We start from the raw sequence: 19,039 nt of genomic DNA on the forward strand, positions 1-19,039 counted from the left end.
TGCAAAAAGATAATAACAAATGAAAAGGAAGAAGTATTAAAAACTATCTCCATGTCATGTTTTCCTTGAGATGTTTGCATAATTGGTATCCTATCACTCACTATTGGAAAATGACATGAACCTAGTTATGGCATGAATAAAACCGCACTTATGCTTAAAAATTGTTTATATCATTTTTCTTTTTGTTGATAACAAAGGGGGAGAGATATATGAATTGATGCCATGATTATGCCATGCTTGCATCATCGAAAATATATGAATCGATGATAACTATGATTGACATATTTGCATTATGCCATGTTTGTATTATATTAAGATATCAAGAACTTGCATCGTAATTTTACATGTTGATATCTTATGTTGAACTGCTACAATCTTTTTTTGATAAGTAAAAGTAAATTGATTTTGTGTAAAGTTTCTACAAATAGCTTTGTCTATACAAGTTATAGACGAAGCAAGGTAACTCATAGAGTACTCATGCGGTAGTTATGACTACACATGCTGTAGACTATAACTCTTAACTGTGGCCAACAAATAAAATTTAAAATCCAGATATGCCAAGATTTCCTCTGGGTATAGCTTTTGACATCATGCCCAAGATCTTTAGCTAATAGCAAAATTGAATTTGATAAAAATATCTTTTTCTCTCTATGTAAGGTGCTCCATTTTGAGATCGTTCTCCATACATGATCTTGAGTCTCTAATAATCTCTGTCAAGAGCTGAGCATTGTTTGTGTTTTGACACTCAAAGATTCTGCTACATCTTTCCTTCCACATCCACCAAATAGCGCATCTGAATATAACCTTTGTCAATTGTGTAAGAGGCCCTTTTCTTGAAAAACATTGCATGAGGTCAGCTAATTCTTGATGCAAGTTTAGTTGCGACATTCTATTGAGTTCAAATCGCTGGAGATTCTCCTTCCATATCCATTTAGTATAGTCATAAGCAAAATAGAGATGGTCAACAGTTTCTTCTTGTTGCATGCAAAGGAAACATCGGTTAACATGATGGATACCTCTTCTTTTCATATTATCTATTGTAGGTAGTTTATTCAGAAGGGCCTGCCATGTACATAAGGAATGTCTCTATGATCCCGGTCAATCCCATGTCCAACTGCTTGGGAGCCACTTGTTATTTCTTTGCCTAATTTGATTACATGCGGATGTGGTACTAAATTTACCATTGTCATGAAGCCAAATAAGTACATCTGAAGGGTTGTTCCTGATTGGAATAGCTGTGATAGTCGGCCAAAGTGATAACATTTCAGGAGAAATAGGAGTAGGGAGCCACCAAGTACCATTAGCAATGAACTCGAAAACCTTCCAATCTTTGGGAGCCCCAAGGTCTTTTCGTATTCTGTCACCATATAATTAAAATATACTTTTCCCATTCACCCAAGGATCGTACCACAAATTAGTATTAGTTCCAGTAGAGATTGTATAAGAAATGTGTTTGATTAGCCAATTCCTTGCCTTTAAAATTCCTTTCCAAGCTGCAGAGTGGTATGTTCTTGTTGAAATTTCCCAAATCGATTCCTTTGAAAGATACCTAGCAGAAACCCATTGTGACCATAAGGAACATTTGTTTTGCAAAAGGTCCCACAATTGCTTTACCAAACATGCTTTATTCCAATCTCTAGTATTTCTCAGGTTCAGCCCCCCTTTATCTTTCGGTTTGCAGATGCTGTCCCAATTTACCATATGCATTGTCTTATCATTTGTGCCATTCCAGAATAAATTTATTAATAACCGTTCAATATCTTGGATAAGTCCAATAGGCAGAAGAAATGTATTAGACCAATATATAGAGTAAGAGTACAACACCGAACGGATGAGTTCAAGTCGTCCTACTTTTGAAAGAAGCCAATTTTTCCAAGAGGAAATTCTATTCTTTATTTTTTGCAGGATAGGCTGTGTCACGCCCCCTCAAATAATATCGATAATATTAAAATTTTTCAACACATACCAATCCAGGATCCAAACTAACATTTGAGGACACTGAAAAACATTCTATCAAATTCATATCTATAAAACCTGTGCAGTTTATAATCATATATCACATCACTCGATAATTCATATTTATGGCAATCCAAGCCAACTTAACAAACATGAACAACATTTATAAATCTACAAGCTATGTAATTTATACAATCAGAACTCCAAACATTTACCACAAGTCCATATCATCGTAAACTAGACTTAACATTTCGAAATTCCAAATAAGAGAGATCTTCTAACACTTTTACAAGGTATATCCATTTCGGTTCATCGATAACATTTCATTACATACAAAATATACTTATACAATAATAACATAATAACCAACAAGACTTGCCCATAATTTAGAATAGCTCTCAACTACCTCAACCCAATTCAAATATCTCAAAGAGTGACAAGCTGACCTGAAAGATTTATATAACAATGGAGTGAGCTAAAAACAGCTCAGCAAGTAACAAAGCATATATAGCATGAGAAGGGACAGTTTCAAACAAACAAGATATCACAATGCAAGACAGAATCCAAGAGATTCAAAGATATCATCTCATTAGATACAGAATCGCAAATGTCATTTCATTCATAACATATTTGGTTCATAGCAAATGGAGCATAGAGTAATTGGAGCATATCAATAGCGTATGAAATGTTCCGGAGCATATCAACAACATATGGAACATTTCGAAGCATAACAATAGCAAATGAAACATTTCGGAGCATATCAAAGGCGCATGAAATGTTTCGGAGCTTATCAATAACAAATGGGACATTTCGAAACATATCAATGGCATATAGACCATTTCGGAGCATATCAAAGAACGAATACAAAATAGAAGCTCAAACGTCGAATTGACGTTGCATTCATTTCATTCTTATCCAAAGCATGTATAGAAACACATAACCAAAGCTTTGGATATCATATCAAACATACAGAAGGTGAAGTGAGACCATACATAATATGGTACATCCATTTCTGAATGACCACCAAACATATGTCTCCACGTTTGGGAGCTCCATCCACCCACGTCTGAGTGAAGTCATAGGGGCCGGCAGAGCATCTCAAGCTTATGCATAACTCCCTTCACCATTTCTGGCGAAGGTTCACAATATCCCACAAACACCAGAGTTCAAAAGGATAGTATGAACAATGAATAGTATATATCGGAAGCACACGCGGAACAACCAAACGTACATGTGCCTTTACGAGTCAATACGAAGTAAACAATAATCTTTCACAATTGTATTCACATTTGAAAGGAAATGAAAGCAAGAGCATTCAAGGATTCCAAGCAATCACATATAACTCAATTCAAATAAGAAGGTTAGATGAATTCAATGTCCAAAGGAATGAAATTGGAATAGGCACATATCGAAAGCAAATGCGGAACAATGAGATATACATGTGCCTATACGAGTCAATACGATATAGCATAAACGTTACATAACAGTTTTCAAGAATGCAAATAATTTTAAGGACAAGAGCATAGAAGAATTCAAAATAGTAATATAAAGCTCAATTGAATAAGAAAGCTAAAGGATATCAATTTCCAAAGGAATGAAACCAGAATATGCGAAATCGACCAAAGCTCGATTTATGGTAGAATTCAAGAGGCACATTGAACAAATGATTCAAACTATCAATTGTGCTCCAATATACTCAAGAAAGCTATTGTTAAAAGATATTTCAATCTAGTTTCTGATGAAACAAGTTTCATATGAATTGAATTGTCCAACAGAGAGAGTTACAAATAATTTGGTAAACAAGGGTTGCATAACAAAATCTCTGTTTGGCAGAATTCATAAGGTCAGATTCAACAGATAACTGGGTAGGTGTTTGGATTCCAAATCTTTCAATCCATATATCAAACGAAAGATCTACGAGTCTAGTTTCCAATGAAATCAGGTTTGAATAAATGAAAGTTTTCAACAAGACTTATAGGCAGTTCAGTATTAAAAGGTCAGAATCTCAAACATTGCACAGACTCGAATCGTTACGTCTAAACAGGAGATATATCAAATGCAAGGCTAGAACAATTCAAAGTTCTTCATATTCAAAGCAAATGTAGAGATAAAATTACAGTAAGGAAAGATCAAGACACTTGCAATAGGAAAGATTAGAAAGCTTGCAATAGGAAGGATCGGAACACTTGCAAAAGGAAATGCAATAGGAAAGATAAGAACACTTGCACGAGGAAGATCATAATACTTGCAATAAGAAAAATTAGAACAATTACAGGAGAACGATCGGGACACTTGCCTTTCAAATATTTTGATCCGAAGATCCAAAGAAGGTGTCAGCCCAAATCCTTCTACTTTTCCTCCATAACTGCAGCTCATGCAGAACATAGAGGCATAGTCACCTGCTCTCTCTTACTCTCATTCCTTCGTTTTCTTTTTTCAAACGCAGCTATCACAACCACCGCCGCTGCCACTGCTGCATACGCAGTCTCTACCGCTGCGGCCGCAATCCCGTCCGCAGCCCCTTTTTCCCCCTTTCCTTTCCTTTCTTTCCCAACTGCAACTGCCGTAGTCGCAGTCGCAGCCATGGCCGCAGCCACCACAATCGTAGCCTCTTCTTCCTCCCCTCCTCTATTTCCTCTCCTTCTTTTCCAGCTGCAGCTGCCACTGCCACAGCTGCCTCCCCTTCTCCTCTTCCTCTCTTCTTCCCTTTTCCTTTCTCTTCTTCTTCCTTTCCTTCTCTTCTTTCCCAGCTGCACTGCTGCAGTCGCAGCCTCAGCCACGGCTGCAACCTCTTCTTCCTCCCCTGCTCATTTTCCTCTCCTTCTTCTCTTCCAACTGCAGCTGCCATCGCCACAGCCGCAGCCCCTTCTTCCCCTTCACTTCTTCCTCTCCTTCCCTTCTTTCTTCCTCTTCCTATTTCCCTGCCACAGCTGCAGCTGCCACAGCCGCAACCGTAGGTACTTCTTTCCCTTCTCCTCTTCTTTCTCCTTCCTTTCTTCTTCTTCTCTTCTTCTCCTTCTTCCCCTTCTTCTCCCCGACGAACAACACCTCCTTTCCTCTATTTCCTCTTGCAGGAAATAGAGGTGCCACCTCTTCACCCGCTTCTACTTCTTCTCTTCCTCTCTTCTTCCCTTCTTCCTTGCTCTTCCTCTTTCCCTGCCACAGCTGCAGCTGCCACAGCCGCAACCGCAACGACTTCTTTCCCTTCTCATCTTCCTTCTCGTTCCTTTCTTCTTCTTCTCTTTTTCTCCTTCCTCCCCTTCTTCTCCCCGACGAACAGCACCTCCTCTCCTCTATTTCCTCCTGCAGGAAACAGAGGTGTCACCTCTTCACCCGCTTCTATTTCTTCTCTTCCTCTTCTTCTTCTTCTTCTCCTTCTTCTTCTCCTCTTCTTCCTTCTCCTACCCGACACCCCACACCTTCTCACTGTAGCCCATGCCGCAGCCATCCTCTTCTTCTTCTTCTCGTCCCCAATGCCCCACACCTCGTCTCCTCTGTTTCCGCCTGTAGGAAACAGAGGTGCTGCAGCCCTAGTTGCTGCCACCTCTCGCTCCTCTCCCACTTCCCTCTCTTTTTTCTTCTTCTATTCTTCTCTTCTCCCTCTTCGTCCTCCTCTCTTCTTTTCCCTCTTCTTCTTCTCCTCTTCTTCCTTTCTCCTCCCCAACGCCCCACAGCTCCTCGCTGTAGCCCTTACCGCAACCACCTTCTCTTTTCTTCTTCTTCTTCTTCTTCTTCTTCTTCTTCTTCTCTTCCTCTGCTTCTCTTCTTCTCCTCTTCTTCCCTTCTCCTCCCCGACGCCCCACACATGAACTCCTCTGTTTCCTCCTACACGAAACAAAGGTGCTGCAGCCCTAGCTGCTGCAGCTATCTTTGTTTCCTCTCCCTCTTCTTTTCTTCTCTTCTCCCTCTTCTTCCTCTCTTCTTTTCCCTTTTCTTCTTCTTTTCTTCTCTTCTCCCTCAACTACTCTTCTCTTCGTCTCCCCACGCCCCACTGCTCCTCTCTCTATTCGAGAAACAGAGAGCGTGGGAGGCGGTGGGATAAAACCAAAATTTTTGGTTTTCTTTATTTTTTTTCTTTTTGCAACTTAACAGTTTAGTCCTTGAAATTTCTATATTTACATATAGGTCCTCCAATTTACATATAAATCCTTATTAATAAATTTTTAAAAGTGAGGGATATTACACTCTCCCCCCCTTAAAAGAAAATTTAGTCCTCTAAATTGGTCATAGCTCAATCGATGAAAATATGAGGATTATGATTTCTTTATTTCCTCCTCCTACTCTCAAATAATTTCATCAATACAATACAATTACCCAATTTTCCAAGAGTGACTGAAATATTCTCCTCATTGATCCTCAATAGATGGTAACCCGACCTTCAATCAATCTTTGAAAATACTTGTGCACCCTGCAGTTAATCAAATAAGTCGTCACTTTAGAGAATACTCATTTTTTTATGATCACCTGATTCAACTGTCTATAATCAATATAAAGTCTCAATGTTCCATCCATCTTTTTAACTAATACCGGAGCACCCCATGATGAAATATTAAGCCACATAAAATCCTTATTTAATAGTCCTTGTAGTTGCTTTTTCAATTCCACTTACTTAAATGATATTATTTTGTAGAGAGGCTTAGATATTAGGATTGTCCCAAGGACCAAATCAAAAACAAAGTCATGTTTGGAGGTAATCCAAGCAAGTCATCCTGGGATACATTAGGCAAGGAGATAAATCATGTCCAATACTCTCAAAATAAAAGATCGGTTGATCATTTATGCAAAAAGTGATCATTTGTTATATACCAATCCATACTGGTATGATAGGAAGATAGCCAATCCATAACAAGTATGATATCAAAACTCCAAATCTCTAGGAGAACTAAATTAGCAAAAGTTCAAGTTCTCCAATAAAAATCAGACAAGAGGACCAGATTCAAGTTTGTTATCAAAGAATCTCCAATGATCGTATTTACATATAACACATAATGCAGTGGTCTAGGTTAAATACCCAAATGATAAGCAAAATATTACGAATCAAATCGTAGATGGGACCCATGGTCAAACAAATATTTACATTCTTTCATAAACATGCATAATACCTTCGATCACTAATTCAGAAGTTTTAGAATCATATTCAGTGATAGTATACACTCTGACATGGGCTGATGATTTATGAGGCAGTGACTCTTTCTTCTTGTTCAAAGGGCAGTCTTTTATTTTATGATCCAACATTTCACAAGCAAAATAGACTCCAGTCACCCGAAAACACAAACTTGTTTCATAATTTAACTTGCAATCCACACGTGATTGAGTCTTTTGTGGTGACTTCCCATTTAAAATCCAAATGTCTTGACACTCTTGTTATTACTTTCTGATTCATTTTCAATTATATTTTTATTGGTAAACTTGTCTTTATCATTCTTGCCACTAATCTCCAAAAATTCTTTTCATTGTTACCATTAATGATCAGCCTCTATTTCTAATATAAGGTGGCAAAAGAAAATTTTTTATCATCAGAACAATTTTATACATCAAATATATTCTCCGTTTGCATCATCCATTTTTCTACCACTAATGAAATTCGATTCACCGTGCTTTCATTACGCTATTCTGATTTAGTATCTTCGATCTACCCTTTCATCCCCTTAATTAATCAGAAACAAATGAAATAGGAGGACCAAATGTCCTCATCATCCTAGATTCCTAAAATGCATCAAAGAAAATTTTCACCAATCACTATAGTTCACAAGACCTCAATATATTTTGCACGTCAACATATCAAATATTTCAGTAATCCTCAAATCATGCTCTGATACCACCATTGTCACGCCCCTTCAAATAATATCGATAATATTAAAATTTTTCAACACATACTAATCCAGGATCCAAACTAACATATGAGGACACTGAAAAACATTCTATCAAATTCATATCTATAAAACCTGTGCAGTTTATAATCATATATCACATCACTCGATAATTCATATTTATGGCAATCCAAGCCAACTTAACAAACATGAACAACATTTATAAATCCACAAGCTATGTAATTTATACAATCAGAACTCTAACCATTTACCACAAGTCCATATCATCGTAAACTAGACTTAACATTCCGAAATTCCAAATAAGAGAGATCTTCTAACACTTTTACAAGGTATATCCATTTCGGTTCATCGACAACATTTCATTACATACAAAATATACTTATACAACAATAACATAATAACCAACAAGACTTGCCCATAATTCAAAATAGCTCTTCCCTACCTCAACCCAATTCAAACATCTCAAAGAGTGACAAGCTGACCTGAAAGATTTATATAACAACGGAGTGAGCTAAAAACAACTCAGCAAGTAACAAAGCATATATAGCACGAGAAAGGACAGTTTCAAACAAACAAGATATCACAATGCAAGACAGAATCCAAGAGATTCAAAGATATCATCTCATTAAATACAGAATCACAAATGTCATTTCATTTGTAATATATTTGATTCATAACAAATGGAGCATAGAGTAATTGGAGCATATCAATAGCGTATGAAATGTTCCAGAGCATATCAACAACATATGGAACATTTCGAAGCATAACAATAGCAAATGAAACATTTCGGAGCATATCAAAGGCGTATGAAATGTTTCGGAGCTTATCAATAACAAATGGGACATTTCGAAACATATCAATGGCATATGGACCATTTCGGAGCATATCAAAGAACGAATACAAAATAGAAGCTCAAACGTCGAATTGACGTTGCATTCACTTCATTCTTATCCAAAGCATGTATAGAAACACATAACCAAAGCTCTGGATATCATATCAAACATACAAAAGGTGAAGTGGGACCATATATAATATGGTACATCCATTTCTGAATGACCACCAAACATAAGTCTCACACGTCTGGGAGGTCTCCCACGTTTGGGAGCTCCATCCACCCACGTCTGAGTGAAGTCATAGGGGCCGGCAGAGCATCTCAGGCTCTATGCATAACTCCCTTCACCATTTCTGGCGAAGGTTCACAATATCCCACAAACACCAGAGTACAAAAGGATAGTATGAACAATGAATAGCACATATCAGAAGCACACGCGGAACAACCAAACGTACATGTGCCTTTACGAGTCAATACGAAGTAAACAATAATCTTTCACAATTGTATTCAGATTTGAAAGGAAATGAAAGCAAGAGCATTCAAGGATTCCAAGCAATCACATATAACTTAATTCAAATAAGAAGGTTAGATGAATTCAATGTCCAAAGGAATGAAACTGGAATAGGCACATATCGAAAGCAAATGCGGAACAATGAGATATACATGTGCCTATATGAGTTAATACGATATAGCATAAACATTACACAACAGTTTTCAAGAATGCAAATAATTTTAAGGACAAGAGCATAGAAGAATTCAAAGTAGTAATATAAAGCTCAATTGAATAAGAACCACCACAACCGCAACTGCCGCAGTCACAGTCACAGCCATGGCCGCAACCACCACAACCGCAACCTCTTCTTCCTCCCTACTCTATTTCCTCTCCTTCTTTTCCAGCTGCAGCTGCCACTGCCACAGCTGCCTCCCCTTCTCCTCTTCCTCTCTTCTTCCCTTTTCCTTTCTCTTCTTCTTCCTTTCCTTCTCTTCTTTCCCAGCTGCACTGCTGTAGTCGTAGCCTCAGCCACGACTGCAACCTCTTCTTCCTCCCCTGCTCATTTTCCTCTCCTTCTTCTCTTCCAACTGCAGCTGCCATCGCCGTAGCCGCAGCCCCTTCTTCCCCTTCACTTCTTCCTCTCCTTCCCTTCTTTCTTCCTCTTCCTATTTCCCTGCCACAGTTGCAGCTGCCACAGCCGCAGCCGCAGCTACTTCTTTCCCTTCTCCTCTTCTTTCTCCTTCCTTTCTTCTTCTTCTCTTCTTCTCCTTCCTTCCCTTCTTCTCCCCGAGGAACGCACCTCCTTTCCTCTGTTTCCTCTTATAGGAAACAGAGGTGCCACCTCTTCACCCGCTTCTACTTCTTCTCTTCCTCTCTTCTTCCCTTCTTCCTTCCTCTTCCTCTTTCCCTGCCATAGCTGCAGCTGCCACAGCCGTAGCCGCAGCGACTTCTTTCCCTTCTCATCTTCCTTCTCCTTCCTTTCTTCTTCTTCTCCTTCCTCCCCTTCTTCTCCCCGACGAACAACACCTCCTCTCCTCTGTTTCCTCCTGCAGGAAACAGAGGTGTCGCCTCTTCACCCGCTTCTACTTCTTCTCTTCCTCTTCTTCTTCTTCTCCTTCTTCTCCTTCTTCTTCTCCTCTTCTTCCTTCTCCTACCCGACACCCCACCCCTTCTCACTGCAGCCCATGCCGCAGCCATCCTCTTCTTCTTCTTCTCGTCCCCAATGCCCCACACCTCGTCTCCTCTGTTTCCACCTGCAGGAAACAGAGGTGCTGCAGCCCTAACTGCTGCCACCTCTCGCTCCTCTCCCACTTCCCTCTCTTTTTTTCTTCTTCTATTATTCTCTTCTCCCTCTTCTTCCTCCTCTCTTCTTTTCCCTCTTCTTCTTCTTTTCTTCTTCTCCTCTTCTTCCTTTCTCCTCCCCAATGCCCCATAGCTCCTCGCTGCAGCCCTTACCGCAGCCACCTTCTCTTTTCTTCTTCTTCTTCTTCTCTTCCTTTGCTTCTCTTCTTCTCCTCTTCTTCCCTTCTCCTCCCCGACGCCCCACACATGAACTCCTATGTTTCCTCCTACACGAAACAGAGGTGCTGCAGCCCTAGCTGCTGCAGCTATCTCTGTTTCCTCTCCCTCTTCTTCTTCTTTTCTTCTCTTCTCCCTCTTCTTCCTCTCTTCTTTTCCCTCTTCTTCTTCTTTTCTTCTCTTCTCCCTCAACTACTCTTCTCTTCGTCTCCCCACGCCCCACTGCTCCTCTCTCTATTCGAGAAACAGAGAGCGTGGGAGGCGGTAGGATAAAACCAAAATTTTCGGTTTTCTTTATTTTTTTTTCTTTTTGTAACTTAACAGTTTAGTCCTTGAAATTTTTATATTTACATATAGGTCCTCTAATTTACATATAAATCCTTATTAATAAATTTTCAAAAGTGAGGGATATTATAGGTTGACAATGGGTTTTGTGAATGCTAGTGGATATGAGTGGGAGACCAAGATATGTAACTGGCAGATTTCCCTCACTAACCCCTAGGGTATGTGCAATAATATTTTTGTCCTTAATGCAAGGGCTCATGTAGACTTTACTTTTCGCATGATTTAACTGAAGGCTAGAAACTATACCAAAATCAATCAGAATAGTAGCCAGGTTTCTTACTGAAGTTAAATCATTCTGAATAAAGATAAGAAGATCATCTGCAAAGATTATATGTGATATATGAATAGGGCCAGCATGGGGTACCTTAATACTGCCATCAGAGACCGCATATTCCAACATATAGCTAAGTCCTTCCATTGTAATAGTAAAGAGATATGGAGAGAGTGGATCGCCTTGTCGGATGCCATTCTTGCTCCCACAAAAACCAATAGGTGAGCCGTTGAAGAGTATTGAAAACTTTGGAGTTTCTAAGCAACATTGAATCCAATTAACCCATTGCTGAGGGAAGTTCATACCATGGAGCATCTTATAGATAAAGTTCCTATTAACTGAGTCAAAAGCTTTTCGTAGATCAGCTTTAAAACAGATTTTTGTCCCTTTTGCTTTTGAGTGCAGATCCTTGACCAAGTCATTAGCAAGCAGAATATTATGATGTATACTTCTTCCTTTGATGAAAGCAGCCTAATTTGGACTAATTATCTTGTGTATTACCTTTTGCAATCTATCTGCTAACAGTTTGGAGATGATCTTGTAAATAAAGTTGCATAAAGATATGGGTCGATAGTTCTCTAGTGAATCAGCCCCTGCATTCTTGGGAATTAAAGAAATAAAAGTGCAATTCATCTCTCTAAGAATATGACCTGAAGAGAAAAAATGTTGGCAAGCTTTAATCACATCATTACCAATAATAGACCATGTAATTTGGTAAAATTCAGTAGGAAATTCGTCTGGACCAGGGCTTTTGTGCTTTGGTGACTTAAAGACAACTCTTACTATTTCATCATCTGTAATTGGGGCATTGAGGATAGAAATGGCACTCGAATCAAGCTTTCTAGTTGGCTCCACATGAATATTATTAGGTTGCCCCGCTTGGTTGAGTAAGGAATAAAAAAATTGCTCAATGTATGCTTTAACCTCATCTAAATTCTCAATAAGATTGTTATCTTGGTCTGTGCATTTCCTGATGCGGTTAATGGCTCTTCGAGTAGCAATGAAAGCATAAAAAAACTTAGTATTGGAATCCCCTAAAGTAAGCCAATGCTGTCGAGACTTATGTTTTGCAAAACTTTCCTCCTGCTTTAAGGCTTGCATGAAGTTATTTCTAGCTTCTGTCTCTTTTTCGATAAGATTCTCATCATGGGGCTGAAGTTGCAGCTCATGTTGCATTACTATTAGTTCCTTTCTGCAAAATTGAACTCGGGTGGTAATATTGCCAACGGTATTTGTATTCCACTCCTTAAGTGCTGCTTTGCAGGCTTTGAGTTTTTGACATAAGATGTAAGGGGGGGATCCATGCACATTAACATTCCAAGCTGATCTAATAACATCAAGGAACTGAGGATGAGTACTCCACATGTTAAAGAATCTAAACGGTTTCTTACCTTTTGGTGTTGCTTTATCTGCGTGTATGTACATTAAAGAATGATCAGAAAACAATGGAGCATCATACTCAAGAAGTGAATCAGAGTAAACTATTAACCATTCTTGATTAATCAGACATCTATCGAGTCGAGCTATTATTTTTCTGTTAGCAGCACCTTGATTACTCCAGGAGAGCCAATTACCCACTGATTTCATATCAGTCAATGCAGCAGTATCTATGTAATCATTAAAACTCTGAAGTTGACTTTCTGAAAGCTGTCTACCCCCCACTTTTTCATTTGTGTACTGAACAGTATTAAAGTCACCAAGAACAATCCAAGGTACATTAATACAGCCATTTGCAATGTTAGTTAGATCATACCACAGTGTATTTCTTTCTTGCATCCTGTTTGAAGCATATATACCAGTGAAATTGAATTGACAGCCATTCTTTTTGTCCTCTACCTTAAGATGAATGAATTGATCAGTAGCAGAAATAAACTAAGCATTAATAGAGTTAGGATGCCATAAGACCCATATTCTACCAAAAGTTTCATTTGAATCATTGGTAAATAGTTCTGCGTCCGACCATATTAAATTCTTTTGAGCTTGAACGCGTGATTGTTTAATTTTCGTTTCCACTAGAATAACAATATCACATGCGGCAGACTTGATTATTCTATTGAGCACTCGACATTTCTCAGGCTTATTAAGTCCATGAACATTCCAGCATGTTATCTTCATCAGTAATAAACAAATGAAAAAGGTGGTAAGGTATTCATCTTACGACTTTGGATGGACTGTACCATCCTTTTTCTTATCCTTTGGTTTTGTATTTTCCTCCCGCATAATATCCTTACCTTTTATGGCTTTATTCTTATATTTATCCACTTCATCTATAGCTTGCAGATGTTTAAACTTTAAAATACCTTAAATCATGTGGTCTTGATTGACAGGGTTTGTTGAAGCATGATAAGATTGTTGCGGCAACTTGGACATACTTCTTTAGGGCATCATCAGTTCTCGGCCTTTTTGAAAAGAAGTATGTCCAAGTTGGGCGACTGTACTATAGCGGCGACAACACTGTAGCGGTGACCAGATCTCCCTAGGGCGATCTGACTCCTGCAGCGTCGGCTTTCTCCCACGGGCGAAGGGCGATGACACTATAGCAGCGACCAAATCTAGGGCGACGGTACTATAGCGGCGACGACACTGTAGCGGTTACCAGATCTCCCTAGGGCGATTTGACTCCTGCAGCGTCGGCTTTCTCCCACGGGCGAAGGGCGACAACATTGTAGCGGCGATCAGATCTCCCAACGGCGATGGTACTGTAGCGGCGGCGACGAAACTGTAGCAGCGACCAGATCTAGGGCGACGGTACTGTAGCGGCGACAACACTGTAGCGGCGACGAGATCTCCCTAGGCCGATCTGACTCCTACAGCGTTGGCTTTCCCCCACGGGCGACGGTACTGTAGCAGCGATCTGATCTCCCTTATTGTAGTGCTGATCAGATCTCCTGTAGCGTCGGCTTCTCCCCAAGGCCGACGATACTGTAGTGGCGACCAGATCTCCCTAGGGCGACGATACTGCAGCGACGATCTGATATACTGCGGTGGTGGCTTTTCCCTATGGCGACGATTCTGTAGCGGCGACCAGAAGAGGGAGGGTTGATACGATGGCAAGACTCCCTACCGTTACCCCTCAATCTGCTCCTCCACCATATCCTCTCTAGAGAGAAACTCCTTCGACGAAGCAGCATCGAAGTAGGTCGTGCTCTAGATCGCGGCAGCCTGCTCTCATTTCCAGTGACCCTCGGCCTTGGACTAGCCTCTTCAAGGCTCCGGTTGGAAGTCCGGATCTAAGCTTATAATTCTTTACTCCAGAAGTTCAGGCTGATAAAAAGATTGCTGTATACGAGACTGCTGAATCAGCAGAGCATATTGAGACATGGTCTAGACAAGATGATAGATAAAAAAAAATATGAAATTGTAAAGAGTAGGTAAAACAATGAGAAGAGGAAGGAAAGATTTTACCTTATGGAGTGTTTCTTGGAGGATGGAGAGCTTGGTCCAATAAGAATCCCTCTCCAAGACTTCTAGAGGTTAGAATGAGAGTTAGAAAGTTTTTGGGAGAGTTTGAGCGAGGCCTTCACGGGTTGGGGGCGGTGTCACCGTCGGCCCTAACCCTTCGGTATTTAAAGGGTGTCTCAGGCGGTGCCACCGCCCGAGCGCTCAGGCGGTGCTACCGCCGGTTCTGGCGGTGCCACCGTTGGCGTGCCGCGGAAGAAGAAAAAAAATCCTTTCTTCCCCCTTTTGTTTTTCAGAGGTGTTTGACTCAAGATAGGTTAAGATAATGAGTTGTACTTTAATATATCATTTTGAATCGAAGGAGAATGATGAAGTCAAATCCATAGAAGAACGGAAAAGGATGAGACATTTTTCGGAAAATACATTCAAACAAGCTTAGTTTCAGGAACAATTTAACATGCCTAGTTCCCTTCTAATGAATTCAAATTGGTTTTCATTTAAGGCTTTTGTAAAAATATCAGCCAATTGATGCTTTGTGTCAATAAATTCTAAAACAACATTATTGTTAAGGATATGATCGCGTATGAAATGATGCCTAATATCGATATGCTTAGTTCTAGAGTGCTGAATTGGATTTTTGGTAAGACATATGACACTAGTATTATCACATTTTATGGGAACGTTTTTGAAGTGAATTTCATAGTCTTCTAATGTATTTTTTATCTAAACAACTTGTGCATAGCATGCACTTGCAGCAATGTATTCGGCTTCCGCTGTAGATAGTGTAACTGAATTGTGTTTCTTGGAAGTCCAAGAAACAAGTGCATGTCTTAAAAATTGGCATGTTCCGGATGTACTTTTTCTATCTATCCTGCATCCGCCAAAATTGGCATCTGCATAAGCTATTAAATCAAAATTTTCAGATTTTGGATACCACAATCCTAAATTTGGAGTTCCTTTAAGATACCTAAATATTCTTTTAACACTCTTAAGATAAGATAATTTAGACTCCTGCAGCGTTAGCTTTCTCCCACGGGCGAAGGTACTGTAGCAGCGATCTGATCTCCCTTACTGTAGTGGTGATCAGATCTCCTATAGTGTCGGCTTCTCCCCAAGGGCGACGACACTATAGCGACAACTAGATCTCCCTAGGGCGACGGTACTATAGCGGCGATCTGATATACTGCGGCGATGGCTTTTCCCTATGGCGACGATTCTGTAGCGGTGACCAGAAGAGGGATCAATCATGGCAGCGACGGCCCCTAGGGCTGGCGATGGTGGCAGGAGGGTTGATACGATGGCAAGACTCCCTACCGTTACCCCTCAATCTGCTCCTCCACCATATCCTCTCCAGAGAGAAACTCCTTCGACGAAGCAGCATCGAAGTAGGTCGTGCTCTAGATCGCGACAGCCTGCTCTCATTTCCAGTGACCCTCGACCTTGGACTAGCCTCTTCAAGGCTCCAGTTGGAAGTCTGGATCTAAGCTTGGAATTCTTTACTCCAGAAGTTCAAGCTGATAAGAAGATTGCTGTATACGAGACTGCTGATTCAGCAGAGCTTATTGAGACATGGTCTATGGCGAGTGTTGGCTATGTGGTAGGTCTCAAAATATCTTATTTCCCACTATCCTCATTTATCAAAACTCGATGGGGAATATCATCATTTGATCTTCATATGCTGGAGAACAGATTCTTTGTTTGCAAGCTATACTCTGAAGAAGATTTGCAACGGGTCCTTGAAGGATTCTGGACTATTCGCGGCCATCCAATGATTCTACGATGCTGGTCTCCTGATGTCCGCTTAGAGTTAGATAGCCTACAGTCTATTCCATTATGGGTAGCCTTTCAAGGTCTTCCACTACATCTTTGGAGTCGACGCTTTATTGCAAAGTTATGCAGCACTCTGGGACAGCCACTCTACATCGACAAAGCAATAGCAGCTCAGACGAGATTAGCATTTGCACGAGCATATGTATTGGTTTCTTCCGACAAAGATCTTCCAAATGAGGTTTTCTATCGTGATCTTGACGGGAACACTCGGAAGGTACATATCTCATATTCCTAGAAGCCCCAACGATGTCAGCATTGCTTATCTTTTGGTCATGCAAATGGAGCTTGTCAGCAAACTCCAAAACCGATCACAAAGGTCTATCGACCACGTCAAGTGCCTCAACAACAAAGCGAGTCTTCTCTAATGGCGAAGACTATTGAGCATTCTGACTCGCAAGAAGTTTCCCATGGTACTAGTGGATAGGAGAAGCATAAGTCAGGAGCTTCATCTCTTCCAATATCTTCGGATCCGTCCACAATAGCTCAACGAACTCAGGCCCAAACAAATCTCGCCAGCAAGGATATTCTTCCTCAACAAACTCAAGCCGCAAAAAACATCGCCAACAAGGATATTCTGTCTCAACAAACTCATGCCCCAACAAACCTCTCTAGCCAGGCTACTCCGACAAGTACTAACCAGGATATTGTGCCGCAACAATCTTATCATGCTTCAACAAACCCTGCCAATCAAGACCACATGATTCAAGGTATTTTAAAGTTTAAACATCTGTAAGCTGTAGATGAAGTGGATAAATATAGGAATAAAGCTATAAAAGGTAAGGATATTGTGCGGGAGGAAAATACAAAACCAAAGGATAAGAAAAAGGATGGTACAGTCCATCTAAAGTCGTAGGATGAATACCTTACCACCTTTTTCATTTGTTTATTACTGATGAAGATAACATGCTGGAATGTTCGTGGACTTAATAAGACTGAGAAATGTCGGGAGCTCAACAGAATAATTAAGTTTGCCGCATGTGATATTGTTATTCTAGTGGAAACAAAAATTAAACAATCACGCGTTCAAGCTCAAAAGAATTTAATATGGCCGGACGCAGAACTGTTTACCAATGACTCAAATGAAACTTTTGGTAAAATATGGGTCTTATGGTACCCTAACTCTATTAATGCTTGGTTTATTTCTGCTACTGATCAATTCATCCATCTTAAGGTAGAGGACAAAAAGAATGGCTGTCAATTCAATTTCACTGGTATATATACTTCAAACAGTATGCAAGAAAGAAATACACTGTTGTCTGATCTAACTAACATTGCAGATGGCTGTCTTAATGTACCTTGGATTGTTCTTGGTGACTTTAATACTGTTCAGTACACAAATGAAAAAGTGGGGGGTAGACAGCTTTCAGAAAGTCAGCTTCGGAGTTTTAATGATTACATAGATACTGCTGCATTGACTGATATGAAATCAGTGGGTAATTGGCTCTCCTGGAGTAATCAAGGTGCTGCTAACAGAAAAATAATGGCTCGACTCGATAGATGTCTGATTAATCAAGAATGGTTAATAGTTTATCTTGATTCACTTCTTGAGTATGATGCTCCATTGTTTTCTGATCATTCTTTAATGTACATACACGTAGATAAAGCAACACCAAAAGGCAAGAAACCGTTTAGATTCTTCAACATGTGGAGTACTCCTCAGTTCCTTGATGTTATCAGATCAGCTTGGAATGTTAATGTGCATGTATCCCCTGTTAGGATCGGAGCGGCACTAAGAGGGGGGGGGGGGGGTGAATTAGTGCAGCGGATTAAAACTTCGATTTTAACAAAATCTTTCGTACGTTAAGAACGAAACATGAGAGATTTAACTTGAAGGCGTATTCTTAAAGTTGCGCAGCAAGAGTAATAAGGAACTAAAGCAGTAAGAAGATTTGCAGTAATGTAAATGACAATAATAAAGAGCAAACCAGAGATTACGCCGATTTTTAGAGTGGTTCGGTCAAATGACCTACTCCACTTGGAAGGCCCCTCTTCGATGAGGCTCCCACCTTCCACTAGCAAGTCTCTTGAAATGGAAGGGTAAACACCCCTCCTCTTACAACCTTTTACAAGCAGCTCAACCTCTTACAAATTTTCAATAAGAAAGAAGGAGGAGAACTTTCTAGCAAATTGAAAACAAGACTTGCTAAGACTTTCTAAGACTTTTCTCTCAATCAAAATGCTTCTCAAAAGTTGTAACCTCAGCTGAGATTTGAGGGGTATTTATAGGCCTCAAGAGGATTCAAATTTTGGGCTCCAAAATTTGAATTCTCTTAGGGTTCCCGGTGCTGGAGGTTCCATCGCCCAGCCAGGCGGTGCCACCGCCCAGCGCTCGGGTGCTGGACGGTGCAACCGCCCAGCCAAGGAGGTGTCACCGCCCAGCCAGGCGGTGCCACCGCCTGGCTCTTCAATTCATTTGTTTGGCTTAATTTTAGCCCAAACCAAATCTGACTTTGGGCCCAGTTGGCCCCTAACCAGGATATAGGATTATCTCTTAATCCTAATCCTAATTACAGGTGAACTACATAACACAAAAAAAACATCCTAAGAAAGTTTTTTAACCGCGA

Source organism: Musa acuminata, chromosome BXJ1-11, assembly GCF_036884655.1.
Source record: "Musa acuminata AAA Group cultivar baxijiao chromosome BXJ1-11, Cavendish_Baxijiao_AAA, whole genome shotgun sequence".
Lineage (NCBI taxonomy): Eukaryota > Viridiplantae > Streptophyta > Magnoliopsida > Zingiberales > Musaceae > Musa > Musa acuminata.